The 13,016-nt window shown below is 38.9% G+C and overlaps 1 long non-coding RNA gene across 1 annotated transcript; it reads right to left on the bottom strand.

The window, feature by feature from the left end:
- Positions 1-1,047: 1,047 nt before the first annotated feature.
- Positions 1,048-6,496, bottom strand: LOC108534493 (uncharacterized). The gene is made up of 3 exons (XR_001886995.1): positions 6,417-6,496; positions 4,855-5,037; positions 1,048-2,201 (listed from the first exon to the last, which is right to left on the bottom strand). It is a non-coding gene; the product is annotated as an uncharacterized LOC108534493 (long non-coding RNA).
- Between the last annotated feature and the right edge of the window lie 6,520 nt (positions 6,497-13,016).

Genomic DNA, 13,016 nt, shown 5'->3' with positions numbered 1-13,016 from the left:
ATTTTGAAATATACAATCCATTGTTGCTAACTATTGTCACCCTACTCTGCAACTGAATATTAGGACATATTTCTTCTAACTGTAAGTCTGTATCCATTGACCAACTTCCCTTCATCCCCCTGCCATCCCACACACCCTTCCCATCCAGTGTACCTTTTCAGTCTTATTGCTGAAACCTCTCTTTCCTCTCCACTCTAATCATACCAAATCACTTTTCAGTTCTTTGACCATGTTATATGCTTTCTTAACTCTGGGGCTTTGCAACTGCTATATCCTCAGCCGTGAGCCCCCTTTCTCCTGCTTTTGTGTTGGCTAATTCGTGCCCATATTTAGATCTCAGCTTAGACCTCACTTTTTCTGAGAAACCCCCCTTGATCCTCCTTGTCTAGGCTAGTGTGTTAGCACCTAACCTAGCAATTTCCTAGAACTGCTCTCCTCACACTGCAAGGAATGGTTCATTTATACATTTGGATTCCTCTCAAGATTGTTAGTACCATGAAGGCCAAACAGTTGTGAGTCCCTCGGTATCTGGGGGGAACTGGTTCCAGGACCCCTGCAGATACCAAAATCTGGAGATGTTCAATGCCTTTATATAAAATGGCATAGTATTTACATGTACATTCTCCCATATACTTTAAATCATCTTTAGATTGCTTATAATGCTTAATACAATGTAAATTCTATACAGATGGTTGCTATACTGTATTGCTATATTTTTATTATAATTTTTAATTTTTTTGTCCCAGATATTTTCAATCAGCATTTGATTGAATTCATGGATGGGGAAGCTGCAGATTGGGAAGACCAACTGTATTTGTCTTGTTTGCCGCTGTATGCTTACAGCATAACCCCTAATACTAGCACTTAATAGTCCCATAATAATTGTTGTATGAATTACTGTTATTATGAATATGAGTAAGGTGATACAATGGTTAAGAGTTGAACTCTGGTTTCAAATTGGCTAAAATCAGCAGATACTATGACAAAGTCATGTGGCAGCATCGGGCTCAGCAGGGACTTTATTGGGAGTTGCCTTCCAGATGGGCATCCGAGAAGCTGGCACTGGATGGTCTCTGGGAGATGCCTCTGCTTCAGGGAGTGGTCTCTGGGGACTGTTGTTATCTCCAGAAGAACCCTGAAGATGAACTGGCTCTACCTTTAACAGGAGCAGCTGCTGAGAACCCAAGTCTGGGCTTGGCAGCCAGTGGGGAGGGGAGCTGTCCCCAAGAGGTGCTGCTTGAGGATGCTGTTAGGAACCCTGGCTGGAGGTGCTGCCCTGGGCAGCTGCAGGTAGTAGCATTGCTTCTCAAAGGGGCCCCAGGATTACCTGCAGCTAGATTCACCTAGAGAGTTTGTTAAAAATGTCTATTCCTTGGCCCTGCTCCAGATCTTCTGAATCAGGATCTGTATTTTAAACATCTTTTTAAACATCATTTAAAAAATCTGCTTCACAGATTTTTCTGAGGTATGTAAAGGTTGGAGAACCACTAACAGAGGCTGAGTTGAGGAGACCTTGGGATACCAATGCATCCCAGCCTCTGCTGTCTGGAGTGCAGAGGCATTTTTGTTTCATTACACTCCCCTTCCTGAAAATCCAGCAAAATTAGAGTCCCAGGCCCTCTTTGTGGAACTTCACACTGACTTCTCAGAACTTAAATAGTCGCCAGCCCTCAAAGACCAGCTGGAGGATGTAGCCTGGAAGAGATGTTTGTAAATCAAAGTATAACTTTCTTTGAATTATTAGGCATTATATGTACTTTTCTGAGGAGAACTTGAATGAGCATTTGGTTTGCAGGAACTGTCTTGCTAAAAATGATTTTCTTTTGCGAGAAATCTCAATTATCGTAGACGAGCCTTGGTCTGGATTCTTCCTGTTGGGTCCTTTGAAGGCGACAGGGCCATCCTAGCACACTTGGTTCAGGTGAGTGAAATGTTTTGTAGGTGACATCTACTCTCTGTATCTGTCAAACAAAGATGGATGAGCAGGGCCTCGGCTGCCGCGGGGGACATTACCGCCTTGGTTTTTTCATCAAACTCTGTCAGGCTTTGTAACTTGAAGAAATGAAACAGGAGCTGGAGAGGGACGGTTCCTAACAAGCTGTCAGCAGGGCTGCCACGGGGCTGGAAGCCTCCCTCTCTGTCGGCCTGCCTCAGCCCTGACTTTGTTCCAATGCCATTAGGGCAAAATCCTTGATTTTCTCCTAGAGAAAAAGAAATGGCCTGGAGCTGAGAGGCACAGATTTATAAGTAGTTTCTCTCATTATGCACTTCCAATGCTTAATCACCATTTCAAAGAGGAAGAGCTATCACAGCAGACTTCGAGGATTTCTCCCTAGACAGGATGCAGATCCCTTCTCCTGCAGCTTAATCAGTGTACTTTTCTCACTTGCCTGAAATGGAAGCGACCTAACTCTCAGCGAGGCTGAGTTGTAGATGGCTGTCTGTCCCCAGTGATTTTTAGGGCTAGACCAAAGAAGAATTTACAAAGTACTAACATCAAGATCCTCCTAGAAGTACAGTGCTCGCCTGGGTGAGTTTTCAAAGGAACCAGAGAGGCTGTTAGAGTCAATGCCAAGCATAATGTTGGATAGGGAGGGTGTCCAGAGAAGTCAGGGAAACACAGTCCCAGCCATCTCAGGGTCAAGAAGTGACAGGCTCCATAACAAAAACCCTGCGTGTCCTAGGAGCTTTTGTTTTGAGTTTATATTTAGATTTGCTTTTTTTGTCAACCACTATATTATTTATTATAGAATTATTCATTCAAAATCGTAATATTAAAATAATAGTTTAAATAGTCTATTATCCAGGATTATAGATGGTATGACAGCTGACAGCCCTGGAATATGTTTTGAATAGTTATGCAAGTAGTACATGAATATGTTTTTGTGGTAAAATGTTTAGAGGTTTACATAGCAAAATGTCCCTTTCCCTCCCATTCCTATTCCCAGATGTAACCACTGTCAACAATTTGGTGCATGTCCTTCAGTAATCTTTCTAGATGTTTATGTATATGTGCATGTATATATGCACTAGCTTTTACATAAATGAGTTCATGTATCACATATTGTTATGTAACTGTGTTTTGTTTTACTTAATTATATACCTTGGAGATGTTTCCACAGCAGTACATATAGGTCTGCCTCATTAATTTTAACAGTGCAGTATTGCGTCATATGGATGTGCCCTACTTATGTAATCACTCACTAATTGGTGGACATTAAAATTGTTTCCATTATGTTTGTTATTACAAACAATGTTGCCACGAGCCTTCAGGCACATACATCCTTGTACAATATTTTGGCAGGACAGATTCCTGGAAGTAGCCTTGCAGGGTCAGTAGCAAAGCTCAAGCTATATTTTTCAAGCAGTTTTTAGCCCCTTAGCATTTCTATGTTTGCTTATTACACAATGGATCTAACTCTGCTCATCTCATGACTCATCACTATCAGTGGTTTTTAACTCTGGCAGTATGTTAGATTCATTTCCATTGAATCAGAATCTTTTGAGAATAGGGCTCAGGCTTTGGACTTGCAGAAAAATTTAGAAAATTCTAGTGTAGCAAGGATTGAGAATCATTGATCTAAACAAAATAAAATAGAACTCTAGAACATTTCAAGATAATATTTAATATAACCAATTATGGAAACAAATAGTCATTGATTAATCTTCATTTACTCTAAAAAAGTTTGAATAAGTCAAATTGTCCAGGTGCAAATACATTTGGTATTTAATAATTCTATTGCACTTTTATCTTTTGAAAATGATCTCTTTTAAAAAATTTTTTATTTTTTATTTTTTATTTTATTTTTATTTTTATTTTTGAGACGGGGAGCCTCACTCTGTCCACCAGGCTGGAGTGCAGTGGGCGATTCTCGGCTCACTGCAAGCCTCTCCTCCTAGGTTCAAGTGACATTCCTCCTGCCTCAGCCTCCCCAGTAGCTGAGACTACAGGCCGCGTTGCCACCACGCCCAGCTAATTTTTGTTATTTAGATAGAGACAGGGTTTCACCATGTTGGCCAGGATGGTCTCGATCTCATTGACCTTGTTTGATCCTGCCCGCCTCAGCCTCCCAAAGTGCTGGTGATTACAGGCATACCTTGTCCAGCCAAAACTAATAATAATAATAATAATAATATTTTTTTAAATCTCAGAGCATCTTCCCTTCAAAGCTGTGAGCAGGGTGGGTCAGGAATGACCTTGTCCATTTTACAGTCCAGGAAGCTCATGGGATAAAATGATGCTTCTTAATTTACTGTGCTTGGGAAAAATCTGAGGATCATCTTAAAACACAGATCCTGATTTAGTAGGCCCAGGGTGGGGCCTGAGATTTTGCATTTCTAACAAGCACCTGGGTGGCGCTATACTGCTGGTCTGAGGACCAATCTTTGATTAGAGCACCTAGATAAAAGTCAGCTTAATACAAGGAAGAAGGAAATTCCCTAGAAGAAACTATATGTCATCGAAATGATAAATACTTGCCATAACAAAGAAGTGAAAAGAGAAGGAAATACAGGGTGGGGAAGTGTGGGAGACAAAGAAGCTCTTCCTCTACATCAGCTAAGCAAGGGTGTCCTTCATCTTAGGGTCCCCTGCCCTAAACAGGGGCATGTCCTGAATATGGCATTAAAGGCATTCTAAGCTGTTGGTTGTCACACCATCTATAATTCTGGAGCTTTTCCAATATTGTTTCTTGCCTCTGACTATATATAACCTTCCCTTCTGGGGGATGCTGATGGAGCTCATGGACCCTTCAGTTCTCACTGCACGGCTTTCCATGCCTCACTCACAGCCCAATCCTCCCTTGGGAGAACCAGAGGCCCCAACTCTGAGCTTGACCTGTCTGTGCCCATCACCTGCTCTTTTGACACAATGGTCTTTCAGAGGAGAATTTGCAGCCTAGCTCTGGCCCCCATGCCCATCACACATGAAGGAGATGCTGCGTGTCACTCGGTGATGTCCACGTACTACCAATGACAGGGCTGTCCTCTTTGGGCAGTGCCAGTATGTTTTCCTTTTAACCTTTGGAGATTCTTGTCCTATGTAGAATAACAAACACAAATAGATGTTTCTGGTTCTACCTTCTCTTGATATTTGTGTCTTTCTTTAACTTGATAAAGATCTATGTTATTCTTACAGGAAATGTCTTATTCTTCACATTTCCCAACAGAAACACAAAGATAAAAGTACTTATATCTTATGAATGCAAATTAGATTTTAAAGTGATATTTTGTCTTTTGGGGAAAAAAGCTAGAAGCAATAATAAAGTGACAAGACAGTAAATTAAAATATTATTTTAATGGGCCATTTTCAATTGAAAACACTGGCTGCCAACATGGACTCCAGAACTTTGTCATATGTGCAAACTGTAAGGTCTAAGAGGTATAGCTGGGGTAGGAATTAGAAGTGGAATACTATCCGTGCTGGATGGAAGATTCTGAGGGGGAAAGAACTGGCCTCAAGTAAATTAATTCCCTCTATTTTATGGTTTCATGGACTTTTTCCATGAAGGTATGTGGCACTTACCATGACTGTATCTTAGTAATCTCAGATTACTAAGATATGTAGCACTCATATATGGTTACAGTTTAGTAATCTTAGTATTTTACTTGTGCAATACTCTTACTATTTGTTTCCCCATTAGATTACAATCCGTGAAGAAAGGGATTTTGTCTTTTCGTTCACTATGTTATTCTTAGCACCTAGTGCAATGCTGGAGCATAGTAGATGGTCAATAAATATTTATGGAATGAATGAATGAATCATGAAAAAAAGAAACACTGGTATTGTTATGGAATGCAGTTAAACTAAGGCTAAAATGAAAACTGGCTGGGCGTGGTGGCTCATGCCTGTAATCCCAGCAGTTTGGGAGGCTGAGGTGGGCGGACCACCTGAGGTTGGGAGTTCGAGACCAGCCTGACCAACATGGAGAAACCCCGTCTCTACTGAAAATAGAAAGTTAGCCAGGCGTGGTGGCACATGCCTGTAATCCCAGCTACTTGGAAGGCTGAGGCAGGAGAATCACTTGAATGCAGGAGGCGGAGATTGCGGTGAGCCGAGATCACACCATTGCACTCCAGCCTGGGCAACAAGAGCAAAACTCCAACTCAAACAAAAAAACAAAAAACAAACAAACAAAAAAACCACCAAAAAACGAAAACTAGCCAGCAGGTGGGTTGTGCTTATAATCCCAGCTACTTGGGAGGCTGAGGTGGAAGGACTGCTTTTGCCCAGGAATTTGAGGCTGTGATAAGCTATGATCACGCCACTGCACTCCAGCCTGGCAACAGAGACTCCATCTTAAAAAAGGAAAAGCCTACAAAGAGCTTAGATACCAAAAAAAGATTATTGATTGAAAAAGTTGGAGACTCATTGCTTTAGTTATGCAAAAGATTAAAAGACACACACACAACCTTACCCCTTTAAACAATTTTGACATTGTTATGTAATTCTCTGTAGGCCCCATGCCTCTTCCACTTCTAGAGCAAGATGTTTCTGTGTTTGGAACTTGGAACTGTTGTCATGGAAATGAATATGATGTCAAAAAACAAATACAGTGACTTTATCATAGGAACAATGACCTCCCATGTTCTTTTTAAACACAACTAGTAAAGCAGTAATATACTAAAACATGATTTTAGAAATATGCTCTACCTCAAAGGGAAGTTGTGGGAATGATTTTTACGCATGGTTTGGTATAAAATATTCTGAGCTCTCTGGGGCAAAAGCATAATATAATTCCAAAAACAGTAACACTTTATTCATTCTTACATTTAGTAAGTTTTTACCATGTGGGATGCAATATGGCACCGTGGAGAAGTGACCCTGGAGGCAGACTGTGTTCATATCCCCACCATTGTCTAGCTGTGCCATCGTGGGCAAATTACTTAATTGTTCTTTGCCTCAATTGCCTCATCTGTTAAACGGAATAATTAGACCACGTACTTCACTTATACAACTTGAATGAGTTAGTGTTTGTAAAGAACTTAGAACAGTACCCAGCATATAACAAGCACTATATAAATTCTTTTAAATAAATAAACCTTTGTGATGTGTTAGGCAAGTAGAAGTAGTGAAGTAGTATCTATTAAACACTTGTTGCAGACCAAGTAATAGTCATTAGGCAATTTTACATCTATTCTTATAAAAACTCGGGTGCAAATATCCTTATTCATTCCTTCAGCCAATATTTATCATCTGTTTGATGTCAGGAGCTATTCTAGGACTTTGGATACAGAATTGTGGTAGTCATTTTTTTTTTTCTTCAACTCTTAAGTTCAGGAGTACATGTGCAGGATGTGCAGGTTTGTTACATAGGTAAATGTGTACTGTGGTGGTTTGCTGCCTAGATCATCCCGTCACCTAGGTATTCAGCCAAGCATCCATTAGCTATTCTTCCTGATGCCCTCCCTCCTCCTACTCCCACCCGACAGGCCCCAGTGTATGTTGTTCCCTCCATGTATCCATGTGTTCTTCATCATTCAGCCCCCACTTATGAGAACATGCGGCATTTGGTTTTCTGTTCCTGCGTTAGTTTGCTACGGATAATGGGGATTCATATTTTTAAAAATTATTTTATTAACTAAGGAGCGTCAGTAGCTCCCCAGATTTCCAGATCAACTCTAAACTATAGCACACCACATTGTTCTTTATTTAAAAATAGTTTCTTATAATATCTGAAGTTTTAAGTTACTACACACATACATACTTTGCTTTGGAGAATTACTTTTTCCTGTCTGTTCCACTTCATTATCATTGTTAGAAACGATCTTAGTTTTCTATTCCTGTGAAGTGTCTCTCAAGCCTGTTTTTTAAAAATTTTTATTTATTTTTGTTGACTCAGCAGGTGAGTTGTTACACATGCCTTAGTGGATTCCGACTTCCATGGCCACTGTCCTGCTTCAAACCTGTCATTTTTTCTTTCAGTAAAAACTTGATTTTTTTTTAGGCTACAAAAATAATACATGTGTTTACTCTTTTTCTATTAAAGCAAAGCTACAATGCATAACTGTATGCCTACATACCTATCTTTGAAAAGTTGTATACATTTCTTTAGGATAGATTCCTAGAGGATAAATTGCTTGGTCAAATGGTATTATGTGCATTTTAATTTTGACTGTTATTACCAAAATGCACTCTAAGAAAAGGCTTTATTGATTGACAGTCTCCCCAGTAGTGCATGTCAGTGCTCTTTCCCCTCAACACTATTTTTTTAACATTTAAAATGTTTGTCAATCTAATGGGTAAACATTGATAGAGTGGCTTCAATTTAATAATGAGGATGATTTTGGGTATGTTTATTGGTTATTTGTATTTATTCTTTTCTGAATTTATTTATATCCTCATTTTCCACCAATACAGTGAAGCTCTGAGTATATAACAGATGTGACTAATAAGCATGTTGCAAATATTCTTCCATGTTATCACATATTTATTTATGGTGTCTATAGCCATACAAAGTCAATTATTTTCTTTATAGCTTCTGAGATTGTGCTATGATTAGGAAAGTCTATTCTACCCTAATACTATGTTTCAAAAATATTATTTTCCCAATATTGTTTAAAATATTTAAATCTTCTATCCATCTAGAAATTATTTTGTGCAAAGGAGAAAACCAATTTTTTAACATATCAAACAAATTTGACATAATTGATAGTCACAACATCAGATGAAAATCTGTGCTAGAAAAGGTGCTTTGTTTTTAAGAGTTAAACACAATCTTGCCATTCCGAGAGTTCCAGAACTCTCTGCAGCCAATGCAAGGTCCTTTTCTGGGACAGTTTCCCTCCATACTCCAGGCCTCACACATACCGGCCAAATAAAAATGCTATTGTGATACCAATAGTGATTAGAAATAATACTTTATTTTCGGTAATTAACAAAAGGCAGATATCCTGAAAATCAAATAATTGGCAAGCGAGTTTATATTTTAAACTGATAATTTCCTGCTCATAAATGTTTAATTGTATGTTAGACATAAATCACTCATGAAAGCATTTTATAGCGGCACCTTCTTTTCTGGCATCTATTTTCAGGTTTATAGAAAATGGCTAGGCCAGGCACAGTTGCTCAAACCTGTAATCCCAGCACTTTGGGATGCTGAGGCGGGTGGATCACTTGCGGTCTGGAGTTCCAGGCCAGCCCTGGCTAACATGGTAAAACCCCATTTCTACTAAAAATACAAAAATTTGCCAGGCATGGTGGCAGGCACATGTAATCCCAGCTACTCAGGAGGCTGAGGCAGGAGAATCATTTGAACCTAGGAGGCAGCAGTTGCAGTGAGCCAAGATGGTGCCACTACACTCCAGCTTGGGCGACAGAGCAAGGCTCTGTCTTGAAAAAAAAAAAAAAAAAAGAATTCTGGACGAAAAAGTCCTAGAGATGTGTTGCACGACAACGTGCATATAGTAAACACTAATATACAGTATACGTAAAAATGGTTAAGATGGTAAATACATGTTTTTTACCACAATTTTAAAAAGAGTTAATGTCTTATGGTTTATGTTTTTAATCAACCAACAAATATTTGAGTACCTAGATACCTTGTTGTGGAGGATACCAAGAAGTGCAATTGATGGTTTCAGTTCTCAAGGAACTAGCAACCAAGTTGGGAGAAAATATTAAGTATGCATAAAAGTTAATTAACAATCTCAAGCAATAGAATGATACCAAATGAGAAGAAGAGACATAAAGTCTTCTAGGCAGGAATCTTTTTCAGCTACAGGGATAGAAATATTTGTTAGGTACTTAAATGGCTTTCAAACCATTTTAATATATATTTTCTAAACTGACCCTTTTAATAAATCTAGGAGGTATTATCTCCATTTAACAGGCGAAATAAAAGCTCAGAGGTTGTAATTTGCCCAACTTCACACGGCAGAGCTGGGAACTAGACTCAATGTCTTTCAGTGCTTATTCCTAGTGGGATTTATCTAAATTGGCATTGAAGATTTGCTGCCAAAAGTGTTTTCAGGGTTAAACAGAATCCAAAGGTGCTAGAATTACCATGGTTTTATATTTGCTAAAATTAGAATTATTCTGTCATCCTGCTAAAGAGCATCAAGTAACTTTTAGTACAAAATAACAGATCTTTTTTTTTTTTTGCTATTTACTGGTTAGGGAAACTCAAATCATACTGTGAGAGAATGAGGACGAGCATACAAGGCTTCAATTTCACTATTTATACACAGCCATTTAGCCAACTGCAGTCCCATGAAAGACATTCCTTACCCATCATGTCTGACACCATTTCTTAAAGTCATAATACACATACTGTATTTGAGATAGTTCTGACCTGACCCATGTATAACAGAGAGCAACACTAACACAGCAGAAAGGGCTAAGCCTATACGAGTTACACACATTTTTTAAAACCACATCCTGCTATTTCAGTAGATTGACTTCTATCCAGAAAGTGCAGGAGCATTAAGTCTGTTCATACAATAACCCTATCTGATTACCCAGGGTCAAGCTACTGTTTATCTTTGCTAGACAGAACCCATATCCTGAGTGGGGGACCTCAAACCTTCCGTGTTTTTTGCATTACCTGGCGTACCACTTCCAGGCAATCCAGGCTCTGACATTCTTTATACATAATCACCTAAACCATAATAAAAATACTCGGAATCTTTTTTTTTTTCTTTTATGGTAAAAGTAAACACAGACAGAGGGATCAGGAGCTTTGCCTTTATTTTCCTTTTCAAGAGTGCTCAACATTTTGCAAAAGAAGGACAGTGCTGCCCTCTACTGCTGAATGTTGAAATATTATTAATACAAGAGATTCCTACTAGCTTTGTGTACTAGATTACCACAATCTATTATATTGTTCTAAATGAACCCTTTAAGAGTTATTTAAAAGACTGTGTTCTTGGCAAATACACTGAATTTGTTTCCTTCATTATCTCTTCATATACCTTCATCTTGTAACATCTTGCATCTTAGGACATGATGCAACCAAAAGAAGGACATTACAACTTAGGGGAAAAAAGCTTAACATGGCTCTAGAAGTAAGAGGCTGTACTGGTGATCCATTTAAGGAGAAACAGGGCAAGGAGAGGAAATTTTCTTCTGACTTCAAGGTCTGTAGCTTTCCCATTCTTCTGTTATTTGGAGTGTCTTTGTTTTTTTGCTAAGGCAATTCATTTCCTTCTTTGTGTTTCTTTGGAGAAGGCTACTGCCCCAGGATGTGGACAGAATAGTGTTTCTAAAACATTTTCTATTCTTCAGAAAAAGATAATACAGGTATACAAAGGGCTATCATTAACATTTATGTTTTAATTAATTATTAATAAAGTTGTCTTGTTACCTTTAAATTGCCTTGAGATTTTATAGATCTCTACAAAGACTTCTCGGACGCTTCTAGATAGTTTGAAAATTGTGTTCTCTGCTTTCTTTTCATTTGAAAATATTTCGGAGTACATGCCTGCAAGGGGCCAGATCAAGCAGACTTCAAAGAGAGTATGCTTAACCATTACCACCCTACAGCAAGCCAGGGGCTAATTTCTTATCTATGACAATAGTAAAAATAATATTTCTATAACTGTGTTAAACGTGTATATCAACACTAAGCAAAATCCTTTTAAAAAATAATTTACATATAAGAATATTAAAACTCAGATACATCAAGTAATTTACTCAAAGTTTCAAAACTAGTAACAGGCAAAGCTAGAATTTGATTCCAGGCCCAAGCCTATGTATTGTTCTACTATGCTGCTCATAATTTAATAAAAAAGCTAAACAAATCTCAAAGGCAAGTGCTTGTAAACAACATCTGTAATGATAATGACAGGCCCAGTTAATATTTGAGTACTAAGTGCCAAGTACAATTCAGAGTTTTGTATGAAATCATTTAATTAAATTAAATAATTTAATCCTCATAGCAACTCCATGAGGTAGAACTATTATTATTCCCAGATGAGGAAACTGAGGCATACAGAGGAAATCTAGTTCCAGAGGCCATGCTTTTAACCATTAGGCTAAACTGCCTCTTAAGCAACGTACAAAAACTATACAGCACAATTTTAAAATGGTGCCATGGAACTTAATCACGTTCAACAAGTAGGTAAAACCATCAGTTTTCAGTCCTATTGATCTATCTGTTATACAAATATTTCAGCAGCTTTAAATAAAGTTCTGCATGTGTGGGTACTCAGTTCAGGAACTAACCTTAGACCCTGTCCACTCTATGCCCTTCTATGAGGTAGGAAGCAGATAAATATTCTCACTTGGTTCAATCCATGTGTGTGGATTATGGGAGGAGTCATACATAAGGGAGGGAAGGAGATAACTGAGGGAAGAGAAGGAGACATGGTTCCATGAAGGCACACTCAGGAAACAAGCCAGTTAATTTGAGAGGAGAGGTTGATAAAGGATCACTTTCCTTAGCAAGAAGAGTAAACTCATTACAGTGGGAGAACAGCACCACCTCAGGAGCCCTATGCTTATCTTATAGCACACTATTTAGCCACACTGTGACTCTAGAACAGATCTCTTCATACAGCTTTGGTTTTTAAAGAAGTATTTGCTCAGCACACAACTCAGCTTCTAAATAATATCCTACTCATAGTGCAAGCACTCACCCAAATATAACGACTCCAAAGCACTTTGTGCTTGAGTGCAAAGAATGATAAACTCATCCCTCCCCTGACTTTTTCCTAAGTTTAGGCCTTCTGGGTATTCAGGGGCAAGATTGAGTAAAATAAGCATGTGTGGCCTGGTGCAGTGGCTCATGCCTGTAATCCCACACTTTGGGAGGCCGATTGCTTAGCCTAGGAGTTCCAGACCAGCTTGGCCAACACAATGAAACCCCATCTCTACAAAAATTCGCTGCGCATGTTGCTGCACACCTGTGGTCCCAGCTACTTGAGAGGTTGAGGTGGGACAATCACCTTGGCCCAGGATGCGGAGGTTGCAGTGAGCCAAGATCGTGCCACTGCACTCCAGCCTAGGCAACAGAGTAAGACTGTCTCAAAAAAACCCAAAAAACAAAAAACCATCCACATGCTGATTTGCTTACAGG

The sequence above is a fragment of the Rhinopithecus bieti genome, unplaced genomic scaffold (genome assembly GCF_001698545.2).
Source record: "Rhinopithecus bieti isolate Rb0 unplaced genomic scaffold, ASM169854v2 scaffold_425, whole genome shotgun sequence".
Lineage (NCBI taxonomy): Eukaryota > Metazoa > Chordata > Mammalia > Primates > Cercopithecidae > Rhinopithecus > Rhinopithecus bieti.
The sequence above is the reverse complement of the archived record's forward strand: the minus strand, read 5'-3'. Positions and strand labels throughout refer to the sequence as shown.